Source organism: Bos taurus, chromosome 10 (genome assembly GCF_002263795.3).
Source record: "Bos taurus isolate L1 Dominette 01449 registration number 42190680 breed Hereford chromosome 10, ARS-UCD2.0, whole genome shotgun sequence".
Taxonomy (NCBI): Eukaryota; Metazoa; Chordata; class Mammalia; order Artiodactyla; family Bovidae; genus Bos; species Bos taurus.
In genome coordinates, this window is record NC_037337.1 from 9,615,112 (window position 1) to 9,630,987 (window position 15,876).

The 15,876-nt window shown below is 41.2% G+C and overlaps 1 protein-coding gene across 1 annotated transcript in view; it reads right to left on the reverse strand.

The window, feature by feature from the left end:
- The window catches only part of LHFPL2 (LHFPL tetraspan subfamily member 2), a 174,351-nt gene that overhangs the window by 80,646 nt on the left and 77,829 nt on the right, over nucleotides 1–15,876 (reverse strand). The window contains exon 3 of the mRNA XM_005211215.5: nucleotides 11,063–11,120. The gene's annotated coding sequence lies outside the window, so the exon portion shown is untranslated. The remainder of the gene's footprint in view (nucleotides 1–11,062; nucleotides 11,121–15,876) is intronic.

Consider the following 15,876-nt stretch of genomic DNA (forward strand, 5'->3'; position numbering starts at 1 on the left):
TTTTATTGGTAGTAAAAACAGTAAAATGTGAAATGACATACCATTCTCACTTACCAAAGCGGCAAGATTTAAAGATCTGATCACCTCTAGGGTGTGCCAAGGCAATTACTCTCTTATAATGCCAATGAGAGCCCAACTTTCCTGGATAGATTTTAAAAACTGAACTTATATCTCTAAAAGGATAATCAAAGTTTATATTTAACACCTTTAAAAAACAGAAAACGTCCTGATTGTCAAAAACAAAAGATTAAAATGATTTAAATATATACCCTAAGACAGAATATTCAACCATTGAAATTGTAGACAAACTTTTTATGATATGGGGAAATGCTCATAATATTAAACAAAAAAGGAACTGAATATAAAGTTGTATGCAGAGCAAGTGCTCAGTTATGTGAAGAAAAGAATGCACAAAAAGAAAACTTGGCCTTTACACTGGCAGTGGTGACACCCAAGGGAACTGGGGTTTTTTCCCTTCTTGCTTATACTTTTCTGTATGAACGTGGATTATTCTGATAATCAGGAGAAAAACACATATAAACATTCTCTGGCAATTCTAGTCCAGCCACAAGTACATAAGATGGCTGAGTCCCTTGGCTGTCCTCCTGAAACTATTAATATCACAATACTGTTAACTGGCTATACTCCAATATAAAATACAAAGTTTTCCTTAAAAAAAAAAAAAAAAAAGAGTTATGTATATTAAGGCTATTGCTTGGCTTCAAGAGTACACCAGTGTTCAAAAGCACAAGAAAGACTGAGGTGTGACCTTTAAGCAGATAAAAAATCATCTTTGCTTTCAGATGTACCTATGATATAAACATATTAGTACAAGCATAACACACAGACTATCAGAGCAGCTAGGTAAGAACATAACTCTTGGTGTTTTGCCCAAGTGACTTTCTCTGTACCAAGTATCAAGTATTAGTCGCTCATGTCCGACTCTGTGTGAACCCACGGACTATACAGTCCATGGAATTCTCCAGGCCACAATACTGGAGTGGGTAGCCGTTCCATTCACCAGGGGACCTTCCCAACCCAGGGATCGAACCCAGGTCTCCCGCTTTGCGGGCGGATTCTTTGCCAGCTGAGCTACCAGGGAAGCCCTGTTATTTGCTCAGCTGTGCTCAACTCTTTGCAACCCATGGACTATATAGCCTGCCAGGCTCCTCTGTCCAGGAGATTTCCCAGGCAAGAATACTGGAGTGGGTTTCCTTCTCTAGAGGATTGAACCTGAATCTCTTGTATCTCCTGCACTGGCAGACAGACTCTTTACCACTGAGCCACTGGGGAAGTCCGATATGGGGTATAAGTGGTCACTAAATGGGCTACGCTGACCTTGAACAGTGACGAGGAATCCGTGACCGCAGTCGATCACCACACCAGTGGCCTGCGTCTTTCCAACTCACAGTCACTCCATGAATAGTAGGAGAAAAACGGACTGAACGTCAACTGAATAAGAAATGTAGCTCGAGAAAGAAGCAAGGAGAGAGAAATGAGGCACTGCACCAACGAGAGAGAAGCCAGCTCTTTCAGATTAGCCACACTAGATTTCCAGAGTGGATTTGCAGTCATATTTGCCTTCATGGCCTGTGAGTGAATGACAGGAAGTGTCCATTTCCTAACACAACTTCCTGTGCATATAGTATAATTCGGACCCAAATCAGGTACGTTTCCAAGTCCACCTGAGGTTGCCAACTGAGACTTTTCCACAGGCTGCCCTGGGCTGGTAACACGAGATACAGAGACTGGGGCCAGTCCCACCTTTCCAGGCTGCCTGGTCCCCCGGCCCTATGCCACCTGGTGAGACGCTGCCCGTGGCTCAGGAGATGCTGGTGTCTGTAAGGACAGGTCCATTGGATGACTAGCGATCCCCCATAGCATGCGAGCCCAAGAGAGAAAAAAGAGCACAAACATTTGGCTTTGGTTACTGAATCAACCCCAGATGAAATGTAGATTAAATCAATATTTAATTCAGAAGTCAGCTTCTGTGAGAAAATCATGACAAAATTTCAGAGAGTGGAGAGGGTGTTTATGGGAGCAGTACCTTGGAACTTCAAAGCTGTTTTACTGCCTTCTTCAGTGGGAAGAATGGATTGCTGTGGCTTAACATGGGAAATGATAAAAAATAAATAAATAAAATGCATGTGGCTACTATTTACCTGTATTAACAAGCTGTATATAAAAGCACAAATACATTTTATGGTGACAATGAGGAAGACACTTCTGCACTGTCCCAGTGTATGTTCATTCACCTGAGGTCAGTTCATCTCCTTCCTCTCAAGGAACAATTTAAAGAATGGATCATTAAAGTAGAAAAGCTTTCTGCATAAGGATGGGATATTTCTTCTTGGATATAGAACAGACAAGAGAGGTACCGGTTTGAACCAAAACAACTTACTAGAGGACTTGCAAATAGCCTTTTTCACAGACTTAGACACTTGATCACAACAAAACTATATGTTTATATTGTATGGCTGAGTCTCTCTGCTGTCTGCCTGAAACTATCACATTATTAACCAACTATACTCCAATATAAAATAAAAAGGTAAAAAAAGACTCTATGTCTACTAACGTGAGACCCCGATTGTCCTTGTGGACCAGTTCCATCAGGTGGAGAACCAGAATTCCCTCTAGAATAATCCTTCAGACAAAGAACCAGAATTCACAGGAAGACAGCCACATCAGCACGGAGAAGAGTTCCTTTCCATGTGGGGAAGCGTGGATTCTTCCTTTTAACCCCCGGCTTCACCTCCTCTCCCCAGTGCAGATGAACTTCCTACTTCTCAAAAGAACTGAAGCCACCCTGTGAGAATTCTCTTAACATCTATTCCGTGTAAATACTTCATTCTTAGCAATGGCAGCCCCACCCTCTCTGCGCCAGAGAGCTGCCCAGTCTCTGCCCAGAGCTAATCCCATTCCCCTTCCCTTCACCCCCGCAACCCTCCAGACTGTGCTTCGTCACTTAGCTACAGCTGGCTTAGTTGCTCCTCAGCATGTGAGATCCTAGTTCCCCCATCAGGGATCCCCTGCATTGCAAGGGGGATTCTTAGCCAGTGGACCAGGAAGGAAGTCCCTCATGGTGCCTTCTCAATGTTCAACCTCACCTCTCTGCTTAAAAGAACCTTCCTGGCTCCCCAAATCATAAATGGGTTATATTCAGGTGGCCACTAAACTTATGGTGATCATTTCATAATGTATTTAAAACACGGCCCACCGTGTTATTTACATGAAACTAACAAGATACTGCACATGAACTTTTTTTTCAGTTAAAAAAAAAAAAAAAAAGAACAGTAAAAGTCAAACAACAAAGTGGGTGAATATAATTTGATTCTCACCACTGGTATCTGAGAGTTCATGGTGTTCCACACTCTTGTCAGGACTTGCCATTATCAGACTTAAAATTTTTTGCTCATCAGGTAGAAGTGAGTTTGTATCTCATGGCGGGGTTTGTATTTGCGTTACTCACAAGGTTGAGCAAATTTTCATTTTACTGGTTCCTTGTGGTTCCTCTTCATGAAGCGCTTGTTCAAGTATTTCACCACTCTTCTCTACTCCTGGATTTTTGTTTCATTTGTCAGCCTATCCTCCTTATTAATACACAGGCATTCCTTACATATTCTCCTTTGTAAATTTATGAGTGTTTTACATATTTTATCTTTTTACACTCTATATAGCCTTAAATAAAGTTCATAATTTTTAATGTAGTCAAAGTTATTGTTTCCTATGTGATTTATGCTCTTTGTTTCTAGAGTAAGGAGTATTCCCTACTTTGTATAGAAAGTGAAGTCACTCAGTCGTGCCCGACTCTTTGCAACCCCATGGACAGTAGCCTGCAACAAGCTCCTCCGTCCATGGGATTTTCAAGGCAAGAGTACTGGAGTGGGTTGCCATTTCCTTCTCCAGGGAATCTTCCCAACCCAGGAATCGAACCCAGGTCTCTTGCATTGTAGACAGACGCTTTACCGTCTGAGCCACCAGGGATAACTGAACCTACTTTGTGTAATGAGGATATTATTAAACAAACATATTTAAAAACACAGGCCATATTCCCAAAAGTCCTTTATAAACTAGAAGCTATACTTAAGCCCACAATTATGCCTCGATTTCACCAACATTTACTGTGTCCATAACATGTGTCAGGCACTGTACTGGGCCATCTATAATGTACTGAAGTAGAGTTCTCTTCAGAGAATGTCACAGAACCAGTGCCACAGTCTAACCATCATTTATCCTCCACCCATCCAACAGATGCTCACTCAGCATCAGGCATTGTACCGGGCACAGAGAGTGCAATAAAAACTCAGACTAGCCCTCAGGAGGTTCATAGTCTTCCTAGGGAGCCGCTTTTCATAGAAAGGGAAGAATTCTTTCCTGCTGGGAAGAGTGCTCAGGACTCTCCTTCATACACACATGCTGTCTACAGCCAGACTTCTTACCAGAAAAAAAGGCAATTTGTCAACATGTGAGTAACAGAAATAGAGAAAGAACTGCACTCAGTTTAAGTCTGCAATGCATTTAATTACTTTGATTTGCTTTTCTTAAATCTTGCAAACCAGTGTCTATTTACACTTTATCACTTTCTATTCAGAAAGCATGTATTTTGTCCAATCTACACTCAGTAAAAAGAGAAGGCTTATTATAACCTCTCTCACTAAGTCTTCTCCTTGCCTATTAACTGCTTGCGAGCTGCTGGCAGAAATGAATTCTCTTAATATATTCTAATATTGGAATTTAAAAACCTCAATGTCATAACAGTTAACCTCTGCAAGGAAAAGCTACCTCTCTTTAGCTGAAGATTCTTCATGAAATTTGATAATGGTTTCTATCTAATATATAAATATCAACCCTGCTTAGTTCTTGGAGAGAGTTTACAGTTCTGGACAGTAAACTCTCCTTCACTTCTTCAGTCTGGCAAAGTATGAGGACAGCAAGGTACTCGCCATGTGTATCAACCAAACGGGTGCAGGTGTGACAGATCAAGTAAATACAATGGAAAGATTCTACAAGGAAAGTGGCTGCTGTCGTTGGCACTGACTACACAGGGACACGATCAGAGAAGTTTGGAAACCCCAGTACTGTCCCACTGTGACACAGCCGGGATAAACCGGACCAGTATGATGATGAATCTAACACCCTCCTCCCCCACCTCTTAGAATACACTTCAGTGTCACCAAGGGCATAAATGTGAGACAGAATATTGATAACTTTAATTGTACTATCTTCTCATGTTTCATGCAAAACTAGTACAACTAAACTTCAAGCCAGCACTTACTCCCTTTCTATTTCTGGTACTACAGGACCAGTACGGTTAAGTTTCTGAATAGTTCCTGGCTAAATATTTGTTGAAACTATCTAACGTTTGTGTTAGAATGCTTTTATTCATTTCTTTCAAATTCCTATTTATGTCTATTACTTTATTGAATAAGTGAGAAAAATGCCTTTTAGCAACGTCTTAAACTAGTACAGAAACAGAATTAAACATTCAGGTTTAGATATGTCCAGTAAGTTAGGCAATCATTTTATCTGCTTGTTCAGAATGTTTCAGGGCTTCCCAGGGGGCTCAGTGGTAAAGAATCTGCCTGCCAAGCAGGAGACTCAGGTTTGATCCATGGACTGGGAAGACCTCCTGGAGAAGGAAATAGCTACCCGCTCCAGTTGCACTCATCTCACATGCTAGTAAAGTAATGCTCAAAATTCTCCAAGCCAGGCTTCAGCAATATGTGAACCGTGAACTTCCTGATGTTCAAGCTGGTTTTAGAAAAGGCAGAGGAACCAGAGACCAAATTGCTAACATCCGCTGGATCATCAAAAAAGCAAGAGAGTTCCAGGAAAACATCTATTTCTGCTTTATTGACTATGCCAAAGCCTTTGACTGTGTGGATCACAATAAAATGTGGAAAATTCTGAAAGAGATGGGAATACCAGACCACCTGACCTGCCTCTTGAGAAATCTGTATGCAGGTCAAGAAGCAACAGTTAGAACTGGACATGGAACAACAGATTGGTTCCAAATAGAAAAAGGAGTATGCCAAAGCTGTATATTATCACCCTGCTTATTTAACTTATATGCAGAGTACGTCATGAGAAATGCTGGGCTGGATGAAGCACAAGCTGGAATCAAGATTGCCAAGAGAAATATCAATAACCTCAGATATGCAGATGACACTACCCTTATGGCAGAAAGTGAAGAAGAACTAAAGACCCTCTTGATGAAAGTGAAAGAGGAGAGTGAAAATGTCAGCTTAAAGCTCAACATTCAGAAAACTAAGATCATGGCATCTGGTCCCATCACTTCATGGCAAACAGACAGGGAAACAGTGGAAACAGTGACAGACTATTTTTTTGGGCTGCAAAATCGCTGCAGATGGTGATTGCAGCCATGAAATTAAAAGATGCTTACTCCTTGGAAGGAAAGCTATGACCAACCTAGACAGCATATTAAAAAGCAGAGTCATGACTTTGTCAACAAAGGTCCGTCTAGTCAAGGCTATGGTTTTTCCAGTGGTCATGTATGGATGTGAGAGTTGGACTATAAGGAGAGCTGAGCACCGAAGAATTGATGCTTTTGAGCTGTGGTGTTGGAGAAGACTCTTGAGAGTCCCTTGGACTGCAAGGAGATCCAACCAATCCATTCTAAAGGAGATCAGTCCTGGGTGTTCATTGGAAGGACTGATGCTGAAGCTGAAACTCCAATACTTTGGCCACCTGATGTGAAGAGCTGACTCATTTGAAAAGACCCTGATGCTGGGAAAGATTGAGGGCAGGAGAAGAAGGAGACGACAGAGGATGAGATGGTTGGATGGCATCACCAACTCAATGGACATGAGTTTGGGTGGACTCCGGGAGTTGGTGACAGACAGGGAAGCCTGGCGTGCTGCAGTCCACAGTCCATGGGGTTGCAAAGAGTCGGACACGACTGAGGGACTGAACTGAATTGAACCCACTCCAGTATTCTTGCCTAGAGAATCCCACGGACAGAGGAGCCTGGTGGGCTATAGTCCATGGGGTCGCAAAGAGCTGGACACGACTGAGCAACTAAACAACGACAGTAAGAGGAGCGTGCTATTCACTACAGGTAACTAAAAGCCACGGATTTCTCCCGATGCCAGTTCCTAAACTGACCTCCTGGGGCGCGACAAAATGTGACCCAGGGGACAAGCCATTAGCATCATATGTAGAGCCAACAGTCATCGAAGAAGGAGAATATTTAGCTGAAAAACAGTGTTTGGGTTCATATTCTAGCGGGTGGCTGTAAGTGTCTCCCTACCTCATTTCATAAGAGTGCGGAGGGGAAAGACTACAGCCAAGACATCTAAACAGAGCCTCAGCCTGAATCACATACGGTACAGATAACACATCTGCTAGGTGCCATTTTTCTCTTTCCAATTTTAAGTATTTTAAAAAATTCCTCTAAGCTTGTTTCTTGGTAGACTATAAACAATACCTTAGAATAAGAAGAAAAAAAAAGCCACTTTCATAATCTGCAGTCTATTGGAAAACCTTGTACTTCACTTAATAAATGAGAAATTATCCAATTCTTTCAAGGATCATCTAGATGCAGCATCGTCCAATGGAATTATATGAGCACGTAGTACATTATTTTGAAATTTTAGGTACAACATTAAAAAAAAAGGAATTAATTGCAATAATATTAACTCAAACAAAATATTATCAATTTCATATCTAATCAATATAAAAAGTATTAAAATGCTGACTTTTTTTTTTCTAATACTTCAAAATATATATTTTGCATTTACAGCACATCTCAACTCAGGCGCTAAATTTTCCTCAGAAGCACTTAATCTAGATTTATAAAATTCACAGTTGAAAAGCAGACACCCAGTTGTTCCCACAAGTACATAAAAGCTTACCAATAACTGAATATCAGTTCTAAATTGTAAAAGAACTGAAATGAAATAAAATGAAAAATTCAGTGTGGCAGTCACACTAGCCGTATTTCAAATTGCTTAAAAGCCAGATGCAGCCACCACATTGGACAATACAGATCTAGAGCTTTCACTTTGCTTGTCTGGTCAATTCTAGTAAGAGTTCCCCTGGACGAGGAAAGATCTGTTTACTTGTGAAGAAAATCCAGGAAGAACAAATCCCAACGCTCCCCCCTTCTAAATGAGCGAGTATCACATGGCAGGATATAGTCACTCTCAGTCTACTCATGATAAAGATGATCCTCCCTGGTCTAGACAAACATAACACGATAGAAAAGGTAGTTCAAGAAGTTGAGGTTCAAACTGGAGACGTTTTAAAACCATGGATATTCTTTTGAGTCGGCCTCTCTGCCTCCTTTCTAAAAGGATCCCGGCAAAGTTACTGGCATATTTCTTGAGATTCACTAGGTACTCATTCCGTACACCCTGCTCTACACATAATCATTTAATCTCACAGCAGTCCTATGAGATGGGGTGAGAGCCAGAGAGGGTGTTAATAATTTATTCAAGGTCATATACTTAATGATAAAGTGCAGATCTAGGATTCAAGCTCAGAAATTCTGACTAGATTGAGAAAAAAAAAATGCCTGCCATTAGAAACCCCCTCATTCCAACCATATACCCTAAGTTCCTACTTTTCAAAGGCTCTGAATAATTGTCCTGGAGTAGGCAGGGCAGAACAGAGTGGGGATCCGCTTTCACTTTAGCAGTGAGGCACAGGAGCTGTCTGGCAGAGCTGACCTCCTCACCCGACATCTAAGACATCTGGTATCAGGAGCCAGGCCCAGGGTGCTTGCCATCTACTGTGTACCCACACACATTGCCACCTTTGCTGCGTTCAGTCTTCCCAACCAGTTTGGAAGGAAGTCATATCCACACATGAAGAGATGAGAGTTCCATCAGGTTAAGAAGCCTGTCTTCGGTCACATGGCCAGCTCGCACCACAGCTGGAATTCTAAGCCAGATCTGTGTCCAGCCAAGGTACAGTCTCAGCCTAGGGCCTCCTGATATCAAGGCTCTCCCCAAACCACAAAGACTCTCTGCTTCAGAGAAACCTTCCACCAAGCTGATACAACATGAGTGATTACAGGTAACAGAAGGCAGGATCAGATTTCTTTGTAATTCAGATGCTGTTAATCAGAGTGGTTGTTCTTATGTCCCTGATTTGGTAATGTTTTATATATTTATACAGGATGAATCCACAATTCAAAAAAGAAAAAGAGAGATACACAGCAGGTTGGTTTTATCTGGTTAAATCTTCAGAGACAGGGATTTCAAGGGCATACACAACTTAGCTGTTGAAGGCACTGGCAGAATGGAATTGGCTTTTCCCTGGAGCTGGACTGAACAGGCCAGCCTGGCACTGATCCAGAGTGACAACTCACAGAGGGGTATTAAATCATCATTGAATACCTCGGAAACATGGAGCCACTTAAGTTGGGGGTACACTCGACTCCTCACATAACGGGCAAAATGGCAACCAGACCTGTTTTCACTCAAGGAGACAGTGCCTCTGAATGGAAATAAACACTCCTCAGCAGCACAGGCCTGTCTCTGTTGAGAATATTCCCCTCGTAGAGCCATATGAGGAAAAGCAGGCCCCACACCCACCAACCCCATGTCGCCTGGCTGGCAGGCCTCTGCAAACCTGGATTTGAGCAGTGCATGGCAGACTGTTATTATCACCCAGCTTTTAAACAGGTTTTTGAACACCTGGTTCAGAACAGCACAGGTAATAAATCCCTTATTTTCAACATTCAGGAAGAGGTATGTATTTTTCATTAGTAGTCTTTGTTAATAGTTTCTCCCACCCCCACTAAATAAATACAGAGCAGGTATTTAAAGATTATCAGTTTGATAAAATGCCAACAGGACATCCACCTGTCTTGGGTCAGCCCTGGCTTTCCCACGAGCAGGAACTTTTCTCAAATACTTCCATAACTCATCAGAGCTTACAGTTTCCATTAAAGAAACAAAGAACCAGAAAAACAAGCCAAGCTTCCCCAGCTAACCTAACCAGCAGTCCTTAGGACAGTTTTAAGAACATTTGAGAAATCAGTACTTCAATTCATGATATTAACAGCAATTTTTCCTTCTCCAGAATTGAGAAAACTAAAAAGATAACCTTTCCACAAATGAGATGATATCTGTGAAAATACTCCGCAAATCCCCTACACACAGCAGACCCTCCTGGGCAGGGTGTCAGTCAGCCCCAAATACATACCAAGCACTGGCTCCTCGGCCTGAGTTCTACCTGGAAGTTCATAACAAGAGCAAGGACCCTTGAGCAGCAGTCTCCAACCTTTCTGGCACCAGGGACCAGTTTCACAAAAGACAATTTTTCCACAGACCGGGGTGGGGGTGGGAATAGTTTCAGGATGATTTAAATGCATTACATTTATTGTGCATTTTATTTCTATTATTAGGACATCAGCTCTACCTCAGATCATCAGGCATTAGATCCTAGAGGTCGGGGACCTGCCCTGTAGGCTGCCCTCTGAGAACCAGGCTAGAGAAAGTCTTTGAGGATGATTATTATTCCACTGCCTTGATTTCATTGAATGCATATTGTAGGAGGTTACTCAGCTTCAGTATTGTTACTAATATTCTCTCAAAGTGATGTTTATAAGTTAAAATCTATAGAGTTAATCATAAATCATTTATTGTTAGTCAACTGTTTTCAACTTCTATTTAAGCAGATTCTCTACCCAAGCTGTCTTCAAGTGATACAATTGGGTAATTTGAATTAGCCATCTCTTCTTCCCCTTTCAGAGAGAAATGATAACAAAGGGTGAATGGTCCACAGAGAAGCTCAAAAAGAAAGACAACTTAAAGCCAGCTTTTCCCATTATAAAGAGCCCTGAAACTTGTTTATAAATGGTGACAGAACAAACCATGTCAGATTGAAGTAAGGAATTTACAACATTAAACTTAATAGCATTTATGAACCTTTACAGAGTCCTTTACAACATTCGTGTATGTCCATCAAAGTGGTGTATCTAGCAAAAAACAAAAATAAAAAAAACGAGGGCCCAAAAGTTTGAAACACTGTACCTCTTTCAAGAAGTAAGTTGCTACCCACCTGGAAAGGGCATCTGATTTCATTGACTCACCTATTATATCTGTAGGAATGCTGAGAAGTCTCAATGAGCAACTTCAGAAAACTGCCACCTGGAGAAACAAATTGAACAAAGAATTACTTTTTATTTTAAACACACAAGGAAGACTTACCCTGCAATTTTATATCTCATTAAAATATGTGATGTTTCAAATATAGGTGTCCGGGGTGCATATAAAGTTTTGCTTGTATTACAAAGGAGCCACCCCTTCCTAAAAACACTGATGCATTGACACAAGATCCAAGCCACTGGAGAACTAGAAAAGCTAAGAGGACAGTGAGGAAGGTCCCTGAACACGCACTTTACGGAGTCCTTCACAGCCTGCGGAGGGCACTTTACAAACACACACAAGAGGCCCAGATAATCCAGAAATGAATTACAGGATGACACAGAAAAAGCATACATGAGGACTCTATCCTGGCAGCACTTTATATCCTTTTCACTTACTCTGCTGACTTCTTTTAAAGCTAAATTCACTAGCATGTCAATGACTGGAGAAATGGAAAAATGGTCATTAAAAGTCTAATAAAGTAAATAGAAGAAGGATTTTTAATTAGTTTATCTCAAAATCAAGTATTCCTTTTGATGTTCTCAAAGTCTTTAGGTAAACTTAGAAAATTATAAGCCCATTAAAACGATCATAAAACAGACCAAAATGTCTTTCAGCATTGCTTTGAAATATTAAACATAAATGGAACAAATTTCTAATATAAAATGTCACAGTTGCCATTTGTTGGGAATTTATTGTACACCCAGGACTGTGTAGCACCAGATTATAACCTTTCCAGACACAGAGCGTGGCCATTAACATATGATGAAAGAAGCAGAGAAATTTCCCAGTATCATTGAAAAGCAGGGTTTCCAAATCATGCCCTTTTCACTCTGCCATGTGGTCCCTTGAAAGCACCTCTTTCTCTCTATGTAGTCTACTCATCACCTCCCCAGATAGAAATCTGACATACCTTTATGTAAAAGTCTGGAAAAGAAATTGACTATCAGATAAAATTAACCTGTGCTTTATGTATGTTTAAAAATGTTTACCCTAATCATGCCCTGTAGGACTATAACATAATACAGTATATGAGTAAAAGCTTATATCCAGATAACCAGGTTAATATATGCAGCATCAACACTAACCCAGACTGGACCTGAGGTTGAAAAGCCAGCATGGGACTCAAAGCCTCCTCAGTCTAAAGAAACCATTTTAGTTCAGTTATAAACTTGAAGATACTTAATAATACTCCTTGGGTTTCAGTTAAGACAAATACACGCATAAAAGAATTCTGAACTCATAAGGTCTTTTGTTATATAATAGCTTAGGGGAGTTATGATTTCTTTAAAAGGTTCTTTATAAGTTAGTTACTAGTTAAATTCCAAGCATTTCCCACAGTTTAATTTTACCCCTTCAGGGAACATCATGGGAAGTCATGATCAGTATTTTTACCTGGAAATAGCTTCTGTGAAATAAGCCACTAGGCTTATTATGAATGGGTCTATTAGAAATGAAGTTCTTGATCAATGTTTCATTATCTCTAAAAGCGAAATAGGCTACAAAAATACTTGAATTAGGACACTTTCAAATCAAAGTTAACATTTAAAAATCTCTTTTGTTACTATAACACAAGCAAAGCTCTGGCCAGTTAAGACAGAGCTCTGGAGGCCCTGACAGCAGAAAAGGCAGAGTTGGATCTTGTGCGTGCGTGCTCAGTCACGTCTGACTCTTTGTGATACCCTGGAAAGTAGCCCACCAGGCTCCTCTGTCCAAGGGGATTCTCCAGGCAAGAACACTAGACTGGGCTGCCAGGCCCTCCTTGAAGCAATCTTCCCCACCCAGAGGTCGAACCTGAGTCTCTCAAGTCTCCTGCATTGGTAGGAGGGTTCTTTACTACTAGCGCCCTGGGAAAACCATCCAAATCCCCACTTACAGTTTTCCAAACTCACACCACAAAGAAAAAAACACCTCCGGTAATACATCAGTTCAGTCCAGTCCCTGAGTTGTGTCAGACTCCTTGCAACCCCATGGACTGCAGCACGCCAGGCCTCCCCATCCATCACCAACTCCCGGAGAGCACTCAGACTCATGTGCGTCGAGTCGGTGATGCCATCCAACCATCTCATCCTCTGTCATCCCCTTCTCCTCCCGCCTTCAATCATTGCCAGCATCAGGGCTTTTTCAGTAATACATAAATTTGGCCTAAGGTCCAGAGAAGTAAGGTATTTGGGAGTAAGCTTTCAGTATCATGATAAAGCTTTTCTGACAACCAAGTCACATCTTGTGAAATTACCAAAGTGATGAGAAAGATAAACGATGCCAATTCTGTTACTACATTTGCTTGGTAAACAAGATGTTACAGTCTATTTTTATTTTTGATGCTATTTTAAAAAAGTACAGTAGACTAAAAAATGTTATATCAGAGCCCTCAAAAGTTCATAAAAAATATTTAATGTGTTACACATTAGCTGTCAAGCACTGCTCTATTGTACTTCATGGAAATTAACTCATTTATTTCTCACAAAAACTCTAAAGTAGGTTCTAACCAATGCTCTTTTAAAAGATGAAGCAGACAAAGAGAAGTTTAAAGAATTTTCCAAGAGTTACATGGCGTATAGAAGTGAGTATTTGAATTCATATACATTATCATATCTAACAGCTATATAATACAGGCAGGGCAGAAAATTTTAGTCCCATTTTAAACCTGAGGGAAACTAATTCTGAAGAGTAATGACTGACTTCCTCAAAGTCACACTGCTCATCAGGAAGTCCACTTGTAGATTAATAGTCCTCTGAGCTATTTCAATTATTCCTAGCCCAATAAATGCAGGTATTATTTCTTCTAGCAATAATTCTTTAAAAAAAAAGAAAAAATTAAACCACTATATTTTTGCTCATGAAGGAGTTAAAAGTTCTTCCTTCCCATTCATCCCCATTTGGTCCCCTGCCCTTTGGTTCTACTTCCGGAGATCAGGAGTAGAAACAATAGCCGCCTTCAGAGCTGGAGCCAGCACCCACGTGACAGGCCCCAGCTCTTATTTATTGAATTGAATTGCCAAAAACAGGAAGCTGAGTTTAAGACCCCTTCTCAGTTATAAATTTCTACAACTTAACATATGCACTGATTTGAATTGTTTCGTGTTACTCTGTAAAACTAGAACCAAGAAGTGTAAATTATCTTGGAAGTTAGGAGGCTGGGTTTCAGCTTAACTGAAGAAAGAATGTCATCAGAAACAGCTGTCCCAGCGAGGTCCAGGCTGCCTCTGGGTGGGTGAAAAGGCAGCTGCTTGTGAGCACAGATACCCGTAGAAGGGAAAGCCTCAGTAACTGTCCTTGGCAGAAAGAGGCATTTCAGGGGCCCTGTGCGAGTTCACAAAACCCATCCTTGGTGAGAAGGGGGCTCCCACAGCAGAGTACTGCGTAAGTTACAGGACACTCTGCAATTCATTTGCTCACTTGATCCACAGTAGGAGTAGAGGTCGCTGGAGTTGGGGTGGGAGCAGACCTTATTTATCATCCCCACTTTACAGAGTAGGAATCTGAACAACTTAAGTTGAATCACACAGTAAATGCTAGAATCTGGGCTCCAACCTCGGACCTGTGACTCCCAAGTCCAGGGTCTTTCCAACCAAGAAACATTGCAACAACCAAGGCCTGATGCTTTTAAACCATCATACTTAATTTATCAAGGACAGGGGCGACGACGGCCCCCAAAGATGTGAAGCATGGAGGTGAACACCAAAGGAGATTAGCCAAAGCAAAATATGCTCAGACCCCTACCATTTCACAGAGCATCCCTCTTAGCTCACTAAAGAAGTTCTCTGCATTTTTGGTAGACACACTTCTCTAAGGCTCTGCTTCCATGTGTCAGCTAAAGGAATTGTCCAAATCCTACTTTAGTGTGCTATGTTGATATAATATATGCTTGGGGAATTCGGTTCACATTTTAAAGGAAGTTGCTGGCAGCATAGTAAACAAAAAGAGCAGTGTCCAGTTTCTGCATCAAAGTATAAACTGTCACTCAAAGACTAGGCTGACAGTTTTTTTTAAAAAGTCAATGAAATGCACAGACTACTCTGACAACAGGTCTGAGATAACCTCACACTTGGGTCTGACAACAGGAATTTAACAGAAATGGGTCAACCGTTGAAGGACTGCTGAACTTACAAGGTTTTCCAAGAAAGATGTAAGAGTGTCAAATTTCATAACCTGTCTACCAAGTAGAGAGGGTGGCAGATTGCCAAAGGCTGGACTGTGTTAAATCGTGTGAAATGCTGGGAACCTGAACCTCTCCAATGCCTGCCCCATCACTCAGCCACACAGGGAATGACTGAAGTTCAAGTTTTCAAAGACCTCACAGACTATAAGCCAAATGTTCATCACAGAAGCTTCCTTTCACTCTTAAGGAAGGAGAAATGACTCAATTCAAAAGTCCTGACATCAACATGAAGCTCTTAAAGGGTGAGGTTTAAAATATCTGGGCACCACAGAATAGCCTATCAAGGAGCCAGCAACCAGTGAGACTCAATTAGACTGCCTCTGAACACGACAGGTTTGCCCGCCAAGCCTGCTATTGCTACGCATGCAGAGCCAGGCTATGTCCATTCACGTAACTGTCGGTCATTCCCCAACATTCAGTTATAAATCCACCAGACCGGGAGCTCCTTGTGAAGAAAATTAACTCTAGCTTACTGGGATTTTATCTCCTACACTGAGCACAAGGCAGGGGGCACATTTCAGGAATGTTTACTGTGTAAACCAATGGATGATTCCATTAGGAAAATGTCCCACAGGTCATCAGAAAAAGCAGGATAGG